Below are 13,948 nucleotides of genomic sequence, written 5' to 3' on the forward strand. Positions count from 1 at the left end.
AAACACTGGGATGCCCCAAACTCTTCTTCCTTCTGGCTCCAAAACTATGGAATGCACTTCCCATTGCAATCAAAACTGCAGACTCATTCCCAATCTTCCGCCGTAGTCTGAAAACCCACCTCTTCAGACTCCATCTTAGCCCATAGCAGTTGCCGTAGTACTTGCCCTAGTCTCGACCAGCTACAGGGGCGTATGCATAGGCTCAACTTATGTAACTTAAATAGCACTTTATGTAGCACTTTATGTAGACATAGCACTCTATAGTGTACTGTATACACATATAGTTTCATTACACTTTTAGGTTCTTAAGCTTACATATGATTCATGATGACTATTTTTATGTATTTGATGTATTACCATGTTTTTTTGTTCTTTACTAAGAGCGTCTGGCCCTAAATTCTGGTTGTAAATTGCTATCAATATCATACAAAAGTAGAGAGAAGCTGACTGTGACCTCACTGCTCTGATGGACAAGAAATATAATCCTTTTTAAAACATCCATGTTCTGAATTCGTGGGCCCTAGGTCTTATGACTTAACTTAAGACCGGGAGGCGTGGCCAAAGCCAGAGACCTGGTACTTAAGACACGCAAAATAGAGCCCCACGTGTGAACACTGATCCACGTGGGAAGTTTATTTCAGCAGCTAGAATGTGACAATTAGAATGTGACCTAACCTCGACATGCCTAACCAGTGCACTAAACATAACCTTCTATGTCTAATATAATCTCAACCCTTAAACCTAACATCTAAATGTCTAATCGTAACCCCCGCTCTCTCCATTGGCTCCCAGTCGCTGCCCGCACAGAGTACAAAACTCTGATGCTCATGGCATTCAAAGCAACCAAAGGTATGGCACCTCCATATCTTGCAAGTCCGATCGGACCCTACAAACCCTCCCGTGCGCTCAGATCAGCCGACGCAGGGAAGCTGGAAGTACCTTCGCTAAAAACACTGGGATGCCCCAAACTCTTCTTCCTTCTGGCTCCAAAACTATGGAATGCACTTCCCATTGCAATCAAAACTGCAGACTCATTCCCAATCTTCCGCCGTAGTCTGAAAACCCACCTCTTCAGACTCCATCTTAGCCCATAGCAGTTGCCGTAGTACTTGCCCTAGTCTCGACCAGCTACAGGGGCGTATGCATAGGCTCAACGTATGTAACTTAAATAGCACTTTATGTAGCACTTTATGTAGACATAGCACTCTATAGTGTACTGTATACACATATAGTTTCATTACACTTTTAGGTTCTTAAGCTTACATATGATTCATGATGACTATTTTTATGTATTTGATGTATTACCATGTTTTTTTGTTCTTTACTAAGAGCGTCTGGCCCTAAATTCTGGTTGTAAATTGCTATCAATATCATACAAAAGTAGAGAGAAGCTGACTGTGACCTCACTGCTCTGATGGACAAGAAATATAATCCTTTTTAAAACATCCATGTTCTGAATTCGTGGGCCCTAGGTCTTATGACTTAACTTAAGACCGGGAGGCGTGGCCAAAGCCAGAGACCTGGTACTTAAGACACGCAAAATAGAGCCCCACGTGTGAACAATGATCCACGTGGGAAGTTTATTTCAGCAGCTAGAATGTGACAATTAGAATGTGACCTAACCTCGACATGCCTAACCAGTGCACTAAACATAACCTTCTATGTCTAATATAATCTCAACCCTTAAACCTAACATCTAAATGTCTAATCGTAACCCCAACCTCTAAAACTAACCTCATACGTATGTGCTTAATTGGAGTCTAACCCCAATTTGAATCTTTTAATTGTAAAACCAACTCAAACTTAAATATGTGACGTCATAGAGTGGCCTCCAGGTACTATATTAAGGGCAATGTGCCAAGTCTGATCATTATCACAGTTCTGCTTCTGAAGTAACCAATTGCTTAATTTGATAGCTGCAACACTAATTAATTTAATTCCAATTAATTTAGTAAGTATTTAAGCGTCAGAGAGAATAATGGATGTGGTTCCAGTTTACGCTGCTGCTTTCCCAGCGAAGGCAGAAGCAAGGAGGAGGAGGAGGAGAACCGTGAAGGCGGCGGGTCCCAAGAGAACGGTCAGACGCAGGAGGAGGAGGACCAGACGTGCTGCGTCCGTGAGGCCCAGGAGGAGGAGGAGACGCGCAGCTGCAGCCAAAACCACCCGCAGACGCAGAAAGTCCATCAGGCGTCGCAGGAGACCCGCAAGAAGGACCGCAGCAAAGAAGCAAGTGAGGAGAAGGAGACGAAGGCGGGCCGTATCGGCTGAGTAAGTATAATCCACTTACAACTGGACTTGAGTTTATGCAACTGGACTTTTACCACGTTTTCCATCTACACCAAATCCGATCTACAAACCTGAGCTTTTAGATTGGATATGTTTGGCTAATGTTCCCCCCAGAAATGTGATGCTGGCTTCCAAATAGTTAGGGCTGCAACAACTATGGATCATTTTCTTTAGATTTGTATCATCGATTACTTTGTTGGATTCATTATTATAATTTTTTGTATGTGACTGGATTTAATGAACAGACAGTCCTTAAGCATTTGTGTTTCTCAATTTCACATGAAAGCAGAGAATCATAGCAAACTTTTAGTTCGATTGACCCATCAGTTTTGAAAATAGAATTAGAATCAACGAAGCGATTAACCAAGCATTATTTTAATACTTTGTTGCACAGCGGCGGCGTGCAAAAATAGTGAAACTAGAAGCTCACAACCTGTGGGCCTGTAGATCAGCTATTTTCTTTTTTTACACTTTACACTACTTAGATATTTTGTTTTAACTTTTTTTTAATAACACTTTTCACTTATAATTGTTATTGTGTGTAAGGTTGTAGATTTTATTCCTTTTGTTTCTTTGAAATGTTTCACTTAGAATAGGTCAATTACATTTTTTTTAAACAATCAATCGATTGGTTCAATTAACTGTTGCAACCCTAATCCATACAGTAACACTGAGAAGAATGACAGCCGTGTCAGGATCGCTGATAAGACCCTCGTGAGAAAGGACCCCTGATCCAAACCAAACTCATCATTGCTTCTGGATCTTTCAAGCTCAACAAGAAGGCAGGGACATTCAATGTTCTTAAGGATCATCTTAGCGGAGCGACATGAAACAGGGACCTCTACTACATATAGCCTATTGCACTACATATAGTGTTTTTATTTAATACATTTTATTTTTGAGAGCCTAACATGAAACTTGATGAGAGGCTTTCCAAGCAAGCTCCCCATATTTAGCTGATTGTCGCATCAATGTCTGTTGAGTGTTGACCATTAAGGGGAGACTTGAGACTTGCCAGGAAGTATAAAGATTTTTATTTCGAATGACTATGGTTTGACAGATTTGGCTATTGCTGGGATGTACAGTATTCTACAGGTTTTATTTTGAGTGAATGTTTTGAGAGATTTGGAGAGATGGCGAGATTTGGGATTAGCTTGGATATACAGTATTCCACACATTTTTATTTTAAGTGACTATGGGTTGAGAGATTTGGGACTATTTTAGCCCCATTTGGAACCTCTCTGCTATTGGGGCAGCAGTGGCCGAACGGTTTGCGGAGCGGTCTTGATACCGGAAGGTCGCCAGTTCAAATCCCCAGACCGGCACGTTAAAATTACCACCGCTGAAGTGCCCTTGAGCAAGGCATTGAACCCCTACCATGAAATGTTCTATGAGCAGGGTGTGGCTGTAAACAAGCATCTCGAGCTTAGTCCACTTCCCTGGGTAAACAAAGAACTTTGCTTTGCTTTGCTTTACAGCGGAGGGAGAGGTTCCGATTGGAGCTAGAACTAGCGTATTCCACACGTTTTTATTTTAAGTGACTATGGGTTGAGAGATTTGGGACAATAGCTTAGATGTACAGTATTCCACGTGTTTTTATTTAATTTTAAAGGGACACTTCACCCATTTTGCAACCAGATCCTGTTTGAATGATGTTTGGGAGACAAGAAACACTTTACTGGGGTTTGTATGCGGGTAATGTAGTGTTTTTAGATATTTTAGTATTTCAAAGTGTCCATGATCTCATTTCCCATAATGCCTTGGTGCACTACTCCTCCTTGTGGATAGGAGGAGGGCTGTCTTACTGAGGCAACATGTAGTCCAGGAAGTAAGTGAGCCCAGTGTCCATGACATCATGGAAATACTAAAATATCTAAAAACACACATTACCCACATAAAAACCCCAGTAAAGTGTTTCTCATCTCCCAAACATCATTAAAATAAGATCTGGTTGCAAAAGGGGTGAAGTGTCCCTTTAAGTGACTATTTCACTAAGAACTGTCAGAAGCTCCTTGCATTTGACTGACCAAGACACGTACAACGAGACAACCAAGACATCACTGGTCACTGTTTTATCAGCATCCACTACAACCAGCAGCAATGAATACATCGGCACCCATGGCAGATTAACCCTGCTCCAGACAAAATGTACGGAGCTCAGTGTTTCCCAAACAATGGGCGCAGACACATTTGTATGAGCCATGAGTAAAGATTTGTTTGTTTGTTTGGTTGCTATATTTGTTTTTATGCAGTATACCTGAAAGCCCCTCCTCACCCAATACTGCTGGGCAACAGCGGGTTCTCAAACTTTCATGTCAAGGACTCCCAAATTAATACTTTTAATATGTTGTGCAATTGTGCTGCAGCGACCCCATACATAATATCTGTGTTACATTTCTTAACCAAAGATATATATTTTTTAATAGCATAAGCTAGCTTGAACCTTGCACATACACTGCACTTACAATACAGCTGAGTCTGTCTGCCAATCTACAGCAGTATATAGCTACATTCTTAAAGAGATACGTACGTACAGTATATATTTTTTTTCTTGATGGTAAACATTTCTTTGTTGCCCTGAACATGATGTATTATGCTGTATCTATGTTCTATGCGGGAGAGACTCTGAGTATATGTTGCTGCTTCTTCTCTTGGAAAGGAGTCAGCTTAGGTGGTTCAGGCATCTGATTAGGGGATGCATCTCATTAGGGAGATCCTCCATGCACGTACCGCTGGGGGGACCAAGGAAGAGTTGGAGGGTTTATATATCTCCGATATTTGCCAGGACTACCTCTGGATCCCCCAGGATGAAGTTACTAATGTTACTCTGGAGAAGGAAGTCTGGAGCCGTTGATAAGCGGTTGAAGATGGATGGATGGATGCTGTATCTATCAACTGTACTTTTGTTTTTCCTTGTCCTGTAACCTGTCCTTAACTGCTGTATGTCTTTGGCGTGTGAATGAAATGCATGTATTAAGATTCTGTCATATTGCAACATATGCCCTGTAGAGGTTTTCTGTTGTGATGCACCGCCGCCTTGTGGTGTACATGAATGCTGCCTGTTTGTGTATTCAGCAGTGGTGGATGAAGTACTCAACACCAGTACTTGAGTAAAAGTATAGGTACGCCTGGTCAAATATTACTCAAACATTTGTGCTCAAAAGTACAAAGTACACTTTCTTTTTAATATCAATGCATTGCTGCATTGACATTACAGAAATACACAACATGTTTGAACATTTTGAACTACCTCCAACCAGACATGGCTCACTTTAATGGGACCACATGGATCTGTAAGTAAAGGATCCATTGGTTCAATTGGTACACTCAGAGTCACCGACCTACAGTACAGTATTTGGTTCCTATGCCTGGGTACCATGGCTATTTAGTTCCTATTCCTAATGATCAATCATCTAACTGGGTACCCCCTGGAAACCCCTCAATGACTCGGATTATAGCTTTAGCCCCCCAACATGGTCAAGGCAGATGTCTGCCCACTGTAGAGCCTGCAGGTTCTGCTCAATGTTTCTTTAAAGGGGAGTTTTGTATGTACATATGTGTACGTATAGATAGATTATAGATTATTGGTTTACCTATGACCCTAGATTACTGAGGCATACACAGTTTGCATTTGATGTATATTACCTTTAATGCCTAAATTGTAAATTTGGCACTATAATAAAACCAAACTGAATTCAACTATAGCGTCAGAGCACAATACTTAGCAGTGTTGACATACAGTACAGTAAGCAGTCGTCAATTAAAGTCTGTTGTTATTCTCTTAATTCTGTGAACGTTTTTATGTTGAAAATGTGTCATTTTTGTAGGTTGCCACAGCTAATTATAAAATAACTATTAACTCACTAGTTACTCAAACAATACAAGATCTCGAGCGACTGAAATTGTAAGCAGTTGAAGAAGATGAATGACACTTGGGTTGATGGGAGGACAGATAACTAGAATATGAGGAGGATAGAAATTAGAAGGACTGATAAATTGGTAGACAGAACGACTGAAAGATGGACACAGGGACAGATACTGTAGATGGGTGAATAGTTGAGTTAATCAGTGTAAATAAACTAGCTGGCCTGGTAATTAATAAAACCCTGTGAAGTGGCGCCGGCCTTCAATGAAGAAGGCCCTCTCTTCTCAACAGCACAACACTCGACAGTTACCCTATTGTTCTGCTGTCTTACTTGGCACCACACAGCAGAAACAAAATCCCAGAGATAATTACTGTTTTCAGCAGTGCCACCCAACCGAGTGGCAGGGTGGCACTGCGATTATAGTGTCACAGAGAGACGGCTCGGGTTCAATGCCATATCTCCACCAGACAGACACCAACCAACTCACACTGAATCACTTTTCAGCAGTGGTGGAAGAAGTACAAGTAAAAGGCCTGTATTTAAGATTGGACTTAAACGTGCAAAAGTGTTGGCATCAAAATATACATACTGTACCAAATAAATTAACATTAGTAGTACTAACATTGTTCAGAAGTTGTCTAACATTTTTGAAAATGATGATCTACATGCACACACTGTGTTGTGATGTGGTTAGATACATGCACAGTTGAATACAGTATGTAGATCACCTGTACACTTCTGGAACTGCTGCATATTGAGAAGCTAATGTACCTGTCTAAGACATGATCTTATGTTTTTCAGAGAGAGAGAGAGAGAGAGAGAGAGAGAGAGAGAGAGAGAGAGAGAGAGAGAGAGAGAGAGAGAGAGAGAGAGAGAGAGAGAGAGAGAGTGTGTGTGTGTGTGTGTGTGTGTGTGTGTGTGTGTGTGTGTGTGTGTGTGTGTGTGTGTGTGTGTGTGTGTGTGTGTGTGTGTGTGTGTGTGTGTGTGTGTGTGTGTGTGTGTGTGTGTGTGTGTGTGTGTGTGTGTGTGTGTGTGTGTGTGTGTGTGTGTGTGTGTGAAGATTACATCATATGGCCGCCAAGTTTATGGGATTTTTTGTTTAGAGCACACGTAAATTGTTTATTATGACGCAAGATGTGGCCAATATAAATACATCTTGCGCCCCTCACTTCACATGAGTGTGATTTTATATTATTATATGTCTTCTCTCTTACTTAAAGCTGAACTATGTAACTATGTAACTATTAGAGATGTGACGTTCGTGAACGAGTCGGATCTTTTGAACGGCTCTTTGAAAGGAACGATGGGATCCGGTTCACAGTAGGGAGCCGTTCCTTTTTAGAGGAGGAGGGGGGCAGGGGGGTTTCAACTGGGGGGGGGGGGCACTGGGGAGACACTGGGGAGGCACTGGGGAGTGGGGAGTCCCTAGGGAGGCCCTGGGCAGATATTGGGGAGGTACTGGGGAGGCACTGGGGGGGACACTGGGCAGACAGTTTTGTTTTTTTGCCCCCCTTCCCCCCCCACCCCTCCCCACACCCCCCCCCCCCCCCCCCCCCCATCGGGAACGTCGTTCAAAAGAGCCAGTCTTTTGAACGACTCTTTGAAAGGAACGGATCCCAGAGATCCGGCTCCCTTCAAAGAGCCATAAATCCCATCTCTAGTAACTATGTTGAATCTTGACCTTCATGTCAAAGTCCATGTCAGATCCTGCACAGTACTAAGCGACATGACCTTTGACACAATCTAAATGTCTCAATAGAATTATAACCATCACAATTGTAAATGTTATATTGTATAGAGTATAATCTACTCTACATAGAAAATTACATAGTGCCGGTGCCACCTTAGGCCTACCGTATATTAGTTCCAACAACATGCTCACTGTTTGCTTGGTACTTTAGTGACAAATAGAACCTTCTTGATTCTTGATGGGTTGCATATACTTTGTCCACCACTGTTCTATGTCTCTTTTCTATCTCTTCCGTTTCTTCTTGTAGTCAGGGAATATTATCAGAATAATGTCAAATCTGGGAATACATTTCTTACCAAGTACTTTCTTCACCAATGTGTTTGTCTACTAACATATCCCACATTGGTTTCTATTCAATCACCCTAGGGGACTTTTTGACAGCTGCTGAAAGTTGGGGTACCATCAACAACCAATATAAGGCAAAATGTTTTAAGTTTAATTATGCTTTAAGTAGCATGCGACATGTCAAACTAGGGGGTTTTCACGATTCTGAATCCATTCCAAGTGTTAGTTTTGCACAAAAAACACTCCTTGGGCTAAAAACAGCCATCATCATGGCCATCATGATGGGAATTAAGGGCCACACAGAGGTGTCACCATAGCTTTAAGATAAAGATAAAGAAAACTTTATTGTCCATTAAATTTACATAAAATGGAAATTTGTCTTTGGCACACCGGCAGTCAGTTACAACAATAAAACATTACAAAAAGTACACAGGTGCATTAAGATACTATATAAAAATGCATTCACATTAACATAACAACAGTGATCATGAGCAGTGGCGATTAGACTATTTAAACATTTTCTTATTTAAAATGTCCACAGCAGTTGGCACAAACGAAGTTTTGTAACCCTTCTTTTTTGCTAATTTTGCCCTAAGCCTCCTGCCCGATGGCAACAAGTCAAATTCAGAGTGAAGAGGATGGGTAAAATCATTGTAAATCTGAATTGCTTTTTTGGTTATGGAGCGGTTGTATATGTCCTGAAGTTGCAATTGTTTATCTCCAATGATCTTACTTGCCTGGTTGACTACCTGGGTGAGCTTGTTTTTATCTTTAACTGAGAGATTCCCAAACCAGGACACGATATTAAAAGTGAGAACACTCTCAGTGAGTGATCTATAGACCATGGTCAGGGTGTGTTTACTGGCATTAAAACTTCTCAGTTTCCTGAGAAGATAAAGCCGCTGCCTTGCCTTTTTGTAGATGTTATCTGCATTGGTCTGAAAGGTGAGTTTATTGTCTATGGTCGTTCCCAGATATTTAAAGTCACTGACCTGCTCCACTTCCTCCCCACTCATAGTAACAGGCCTAAAGATGGACCCTGAGCCCTCTGCTCTTGACCCCCCTCCCAAACACAGCTCCTTGGTCTTAGTGACATTAAGGTCAAGGAAGCTGCTGTCAAACCAGGTGGCAATACGGTCGATGTGCTGGGAGTAAGAGGGACTGGAAACGTCCTGCAGGCAGGCAACCAGGGCCATGTCGTCAGCGTACTTTATGAGAGAGAAGTCTTTGTTGTTATATTTCAACTCATTTGTGTATAGGGAGAATAACAGAGGGGATAAAACGCACCCCTGTGGCACGCCAGTGTTTAAGACAAGGCAGTCAGACAGAGTGTTATTAATACAGACTCGCTGGGGTCTCTCTCTCAGGAACTCCCTAATCCACAAAATGAGATTGCTACTGACGTTCAGGTCACACAGGCGTTTTAGGAGAAAATGGGGTTGGACCGTATTAAAAGCAGACGAGAAGTCCATAAAAAGGACACGGACGTATGTTTTGGGTTTGTCTAAATGACTATGTATTTTGTCCAATAAAGTTAGAGTGGCATCCTCTACACCTCGACTGGCTCTATAAGCAAACTGCATGGGGTCCATGCACTTAGCTGTTTGCAGTGAGAGCTCCTTACTCACTACACGCTCCATGCATTTGCTTAATAGAGGAGTGAGGGCGATCGGTCTAAAATCATTTGGCACTTTTGCTCGTGCCGTTTTTGGCACAGGGACAATGGTTGCCGTTTTCCAGGCCTGGGGGACGCGAGTTTTTTATTCCTATGATGGGAGGGAATTTGGAGCGCTGTGATTGGTTGTCAGTGGAGTAGGAAGCGCTGGGCTGTGTTTTGGACCGCACACAAGTGTTTATGCCTACTAGTACTCTCTATGACTAGTACTAACCCTATCTCTAACTCTAACCTAAACATAACCGCAAGCAGGGGAGCAACGCACCCCTCACCAACCTTAATCCAAAAACTATTAACGTACCCCTCACCAACCTTAATCCAAAAACTATTAAAAAATCCGCGGTAGTAAAAGAGTGGTAAAACGAGCGCTCCTAAACCTGAGCTATCCTAGGAATAAAAAACTAGCCTGGGGGACAAAGCTGATATTGAGAAACATTTGGAATAGTTTGGTAAACATGGGTCCCAATTGGATGGCACATTCTTTCAGGGCCCTTCCCTTGAGCCCATCTGGCCCGGTGGCTTTGTGAGGGTTAACCTGCTGGAAGACTGAAATTACCTCCTGTTCATTAATTGTAACATCCGTATTGATCAGTGTTCAAGACTGGATTACTGCATGTCTGCACTTAAACGCACACACTGCGGCAGGCAGAGCCATAGAGAGAAGAAAGTAAGAAACAATTGTATGCATGCATGGCAATGCGTGATCATTATTTGCATGGCATTAACCAAGAGACTAGTTGATTTGAAGAAAAAAACATTGGGATGGGGACTTGACCTGTTCAAGTAGGCTACCTCTGAGTCGACTTGGACTCAACCCACTCAACAGGTGGAAACTCTTGGGGAAGGCGGCGCGAGGTGAGTCTGTGGCGGGGAGAGCAGGACAGGCACAGCTCTCCCTCACCCGGTTTTACGAGGTGCTCCAGCTGAGCAGCTCTGCTCCTGTGTGAGGGGTGTGTGGACAGCCACTCTGGGATGGCACGCTTTCCACTTAACTGGCTTGCGATCTCCCTTCTGGTAGCAGCAGCCCTGCATGTTCCAACATATACTGTACACCTTATACATGACCACCAGTTCAGCCATGCAGTTCTCTCTGCTGGACACCAGGAGGCGTGTGCGCCATATCACTGGTGACTTGTCAAGGTGGGCCAGGCAGAGCAGGGCTATAGACGCCTTATCAGAAGACTTCACACTGATAAGAAACAGCATGCGCGCGCATAAAGGCAGCAGAAGAACACCACCTCTCATAAGATGCAATGGAAAAGTTCTAACTGCACTCACGTGTATGCCCCATCAAACTTTCAGATGCTGTTATTTTGTGTGCAGGAAGAATGATTAGGATTTTTATTGTGATCTCTCGCCCTTGAAATATATAATCCTTGGTTTATGTTGTGTTTGAACAATAATAGCAATTCAAAACAGTTGTCCTCAAAACCACACCTCCAGTCGCTGTCATAAGAACGGGAGGTGCGCTCATGATCACGGCAGCAGAGCCTATTTGTGCACGGCTGCACGCGCACCTGCAGCCCATCAAGTATAATTTATGCTTCGTCCCGCAATGGTGTCGCGCACGCAGACCTCTACGCTCACAACAGTCGCATCTGCGATGTGATGTGAGCTTGTATATCAGCTGTTCTCTGTGCGCAATACTGTTGGGCTTTGAAGTATAAATGTCTCCTAGGGTGCACCTCACTAGCCAACTCACAAGAGGTTGAATGGACTGAAACCAGCGCTCCCCAAAACAACAGGTTTGGAGATCTGTTGGGAATTGATTACATGAAACAGTCACCCGTGCGCCCAGTCCCAATGTTTGTAAACAAATAATTGGTCTATGGATACTAGAAAAAACGACCCCACCAGCCTTGCACACAAGCTGCCTGTCGTTGGGGGGTAAGGCTGCCTACCATTTCCTGATTCTCCTTCCAAGTACTATAGCCAGGAGCTTCAGTGGTTTAAGCACCAACCATATTAGGGATGTGAAGTGTGGAACTGCTACCCACATTGTATTAGCAGGGGACAACTTGCCAACTGCTTGGGGAGTCTGGGGACTCAATGGAAAGAAGTCCTCTACGTAGATGGTTTAGGCATGGAGTCTAACAACGTTCGCAGTTCTCTATTTTTGCCAAAAGTTCAAGTATAAACTTATTTTCAATCTCTTCTGATGGAAACTGATAATGTCAAATTTGCCTCGTAACATAATGTAAGGTGCTATAAAGTAACGACAAATGTAAGGCGCTATAAAGTAACAAACAAAACATACATTAACCACTTAAATACTGCAGCTATTGGGAAATAGCCAATGTACAGTACAAGCTTACGAGTTGCATCACGATGCGTTGTGAGCTTGTAGATCTTTTGGTCACATTTGGAAAACGTTCTGCATAACAAGTACTTTTACTATTTGTCCTTTAACCACTAAGCGCCAGCATCCATAGATACGAACACAATTGGCCCGTGTTCGGGGGAGAGAATTTAAGCCGCGGGCGGGGAGGGTGATATTATTTGTTACTGCATACTCTATACAGGCTGGGGCGGACCCTATCAGCAGGGAGTGTTGGGCGGGAGGACTGGGATGGAGGCTCTAGGTCCTCCCGGTGGGGGCTCCTCATTAGCACAAGCAGTGACAACACAACAATATGTGTGAAGAGGAGATCAATAATAGTCATAATGACTAATTTGGGGAGAAAAGGGGTCGAAAAGCAAAAATACATAAAATAAATCTGAATACTTCTTCCACCACTGCTTGTTTCAAAAGGTTATCTTATCTAGTCTCCAAACATCCAAAACAAACAACCACCCCACCCTGATCTGACCCTTCTGTTGTCTTTACGGGTGGAGTGAGCAGAGCTTGAAGAATTACATTCTGCTTGTCCATATGTGTGCGTGTGTGTGCGTGCGTGCGTGCGTGCATGCATGCATGCGTACGTGCAGAAGTATAGTAAAGTAATTTGGGAAATAGACATATTGTGAGGACAATTTTCCTGTTCCTCAAAAGTTACATGCATTTTGATTGGTTGTTTATACTGTCTGAAATGTATTTAATGACAATGTCAGCCCATTCTTGAATTAAGCCTGAGGAAGGTCGCAAGACCGAAACGTTGCTTTAATAAAATGCTCTGAACGCAGCAAGTGGCAGTGTGCGGGTGTCTCTCCTTTCCCACTGTTCCTCAAAAGTGAAATGTGTGTTTTATGGTTAAAACGTATTTTCTCTATTATGTGTTTCTGGTAATATTATGTCTGGTAATATTTATTATATGTCAGTGGCAAAAAATATATTTTTTTTGAGTTTTGACATGGCAATGTTGACCCATGTTTCCATTTAAATGTATGGCTCCATCTTTTTCCATTTTGTTTCATTATATGGTTTCAATGTATGTGCAAATAAACTAAACTAAACTAAAATGTAATGTAAGATTATGTTGAAAATTGGCGAAGGGGTCCTTTACATAATGCTAATGTATGTAGGCAACAGCTACCTGACCAGTCACATGGTTGGCAATGAAGCTCTATCACGTGCCTCTCTCTCATCATCAGCATCCCAGCATCTCCTTCAAGGTAGAATCTAGATCCCATAGCCAGGGGGTTCGCTGGTTTGCTGTGATTGGCCGGTTGCTGGATGGTGCAGAAAAAAAGAATAGCATGACAGTGTGACCAAAAAAAGCTAATCCAATAACATTTGAAGTGATAAGTGTATTTGTACTAGAGCACATTTCAAAAAGGTAATTCAAAGTGCTTTACACAACACATTGAGAACATTCATTATGTTGTTTACACAGAGGCTAGGTTTGATGTGGTACCTGCGGTGTTTCTTTGAGGCACACATAATTGTTTCTTTGCACTCTATTTACTTGCCCGTAGGCTACCCTGGTGTTGGTTCAAGGTAGGGTGGGTAATTAGGTTAATTGACATTTACTCTAAGTTTTCACTTTAAGACAAAGTCAAAGAGCAAAATACATGAAATTAAGAGTTAACAGTAGTAGCATAGCTTCTAGAAAATAGAGCTAAAACATCACAAATAAGAGAATTGAAAATGTATTATCGATAATACAATATAGCTTATTAATCAATAACTGAAAGTATTACGTCTGC

General features: G+C 42.4%; 1 long non-coding RNA gene across 1 annotated transcript in view; it reads right to left on the reverse strand.

Annotated features, from left to right (window-relative positions):
- The window catches only part of LOC306912475, a 79,928-nt gene that overhangs the window by 65,571 nt on the left and 409 nt on the right, over positions 1-13,948 (reverse strand). Inside the window, exon 2 of the long non-coding RNA XR_013788387.1 lies at positions 13,336-13,471. This is a non-coding gene — a long non-coding RNA (uncharacterized lncRNA). The remainder of the gene's footprint in view (positions 1-13,335; positions 13,472-13,948) is intronic.

The sequence above is a fragment of the Electrona antarctica genome (genome assembly GCF_951216825.1).
Source record: "Electrona antarctica genome assembly, chromosome: 19".
In the NCBI taxonomy this organism is placed as follows: domain Eukaryota; kingdom Metazoa; phylum Chordata; class Actinopteri; order Myctophiformes; family Myctophidae; genus Electrona; species Electrona antarctica.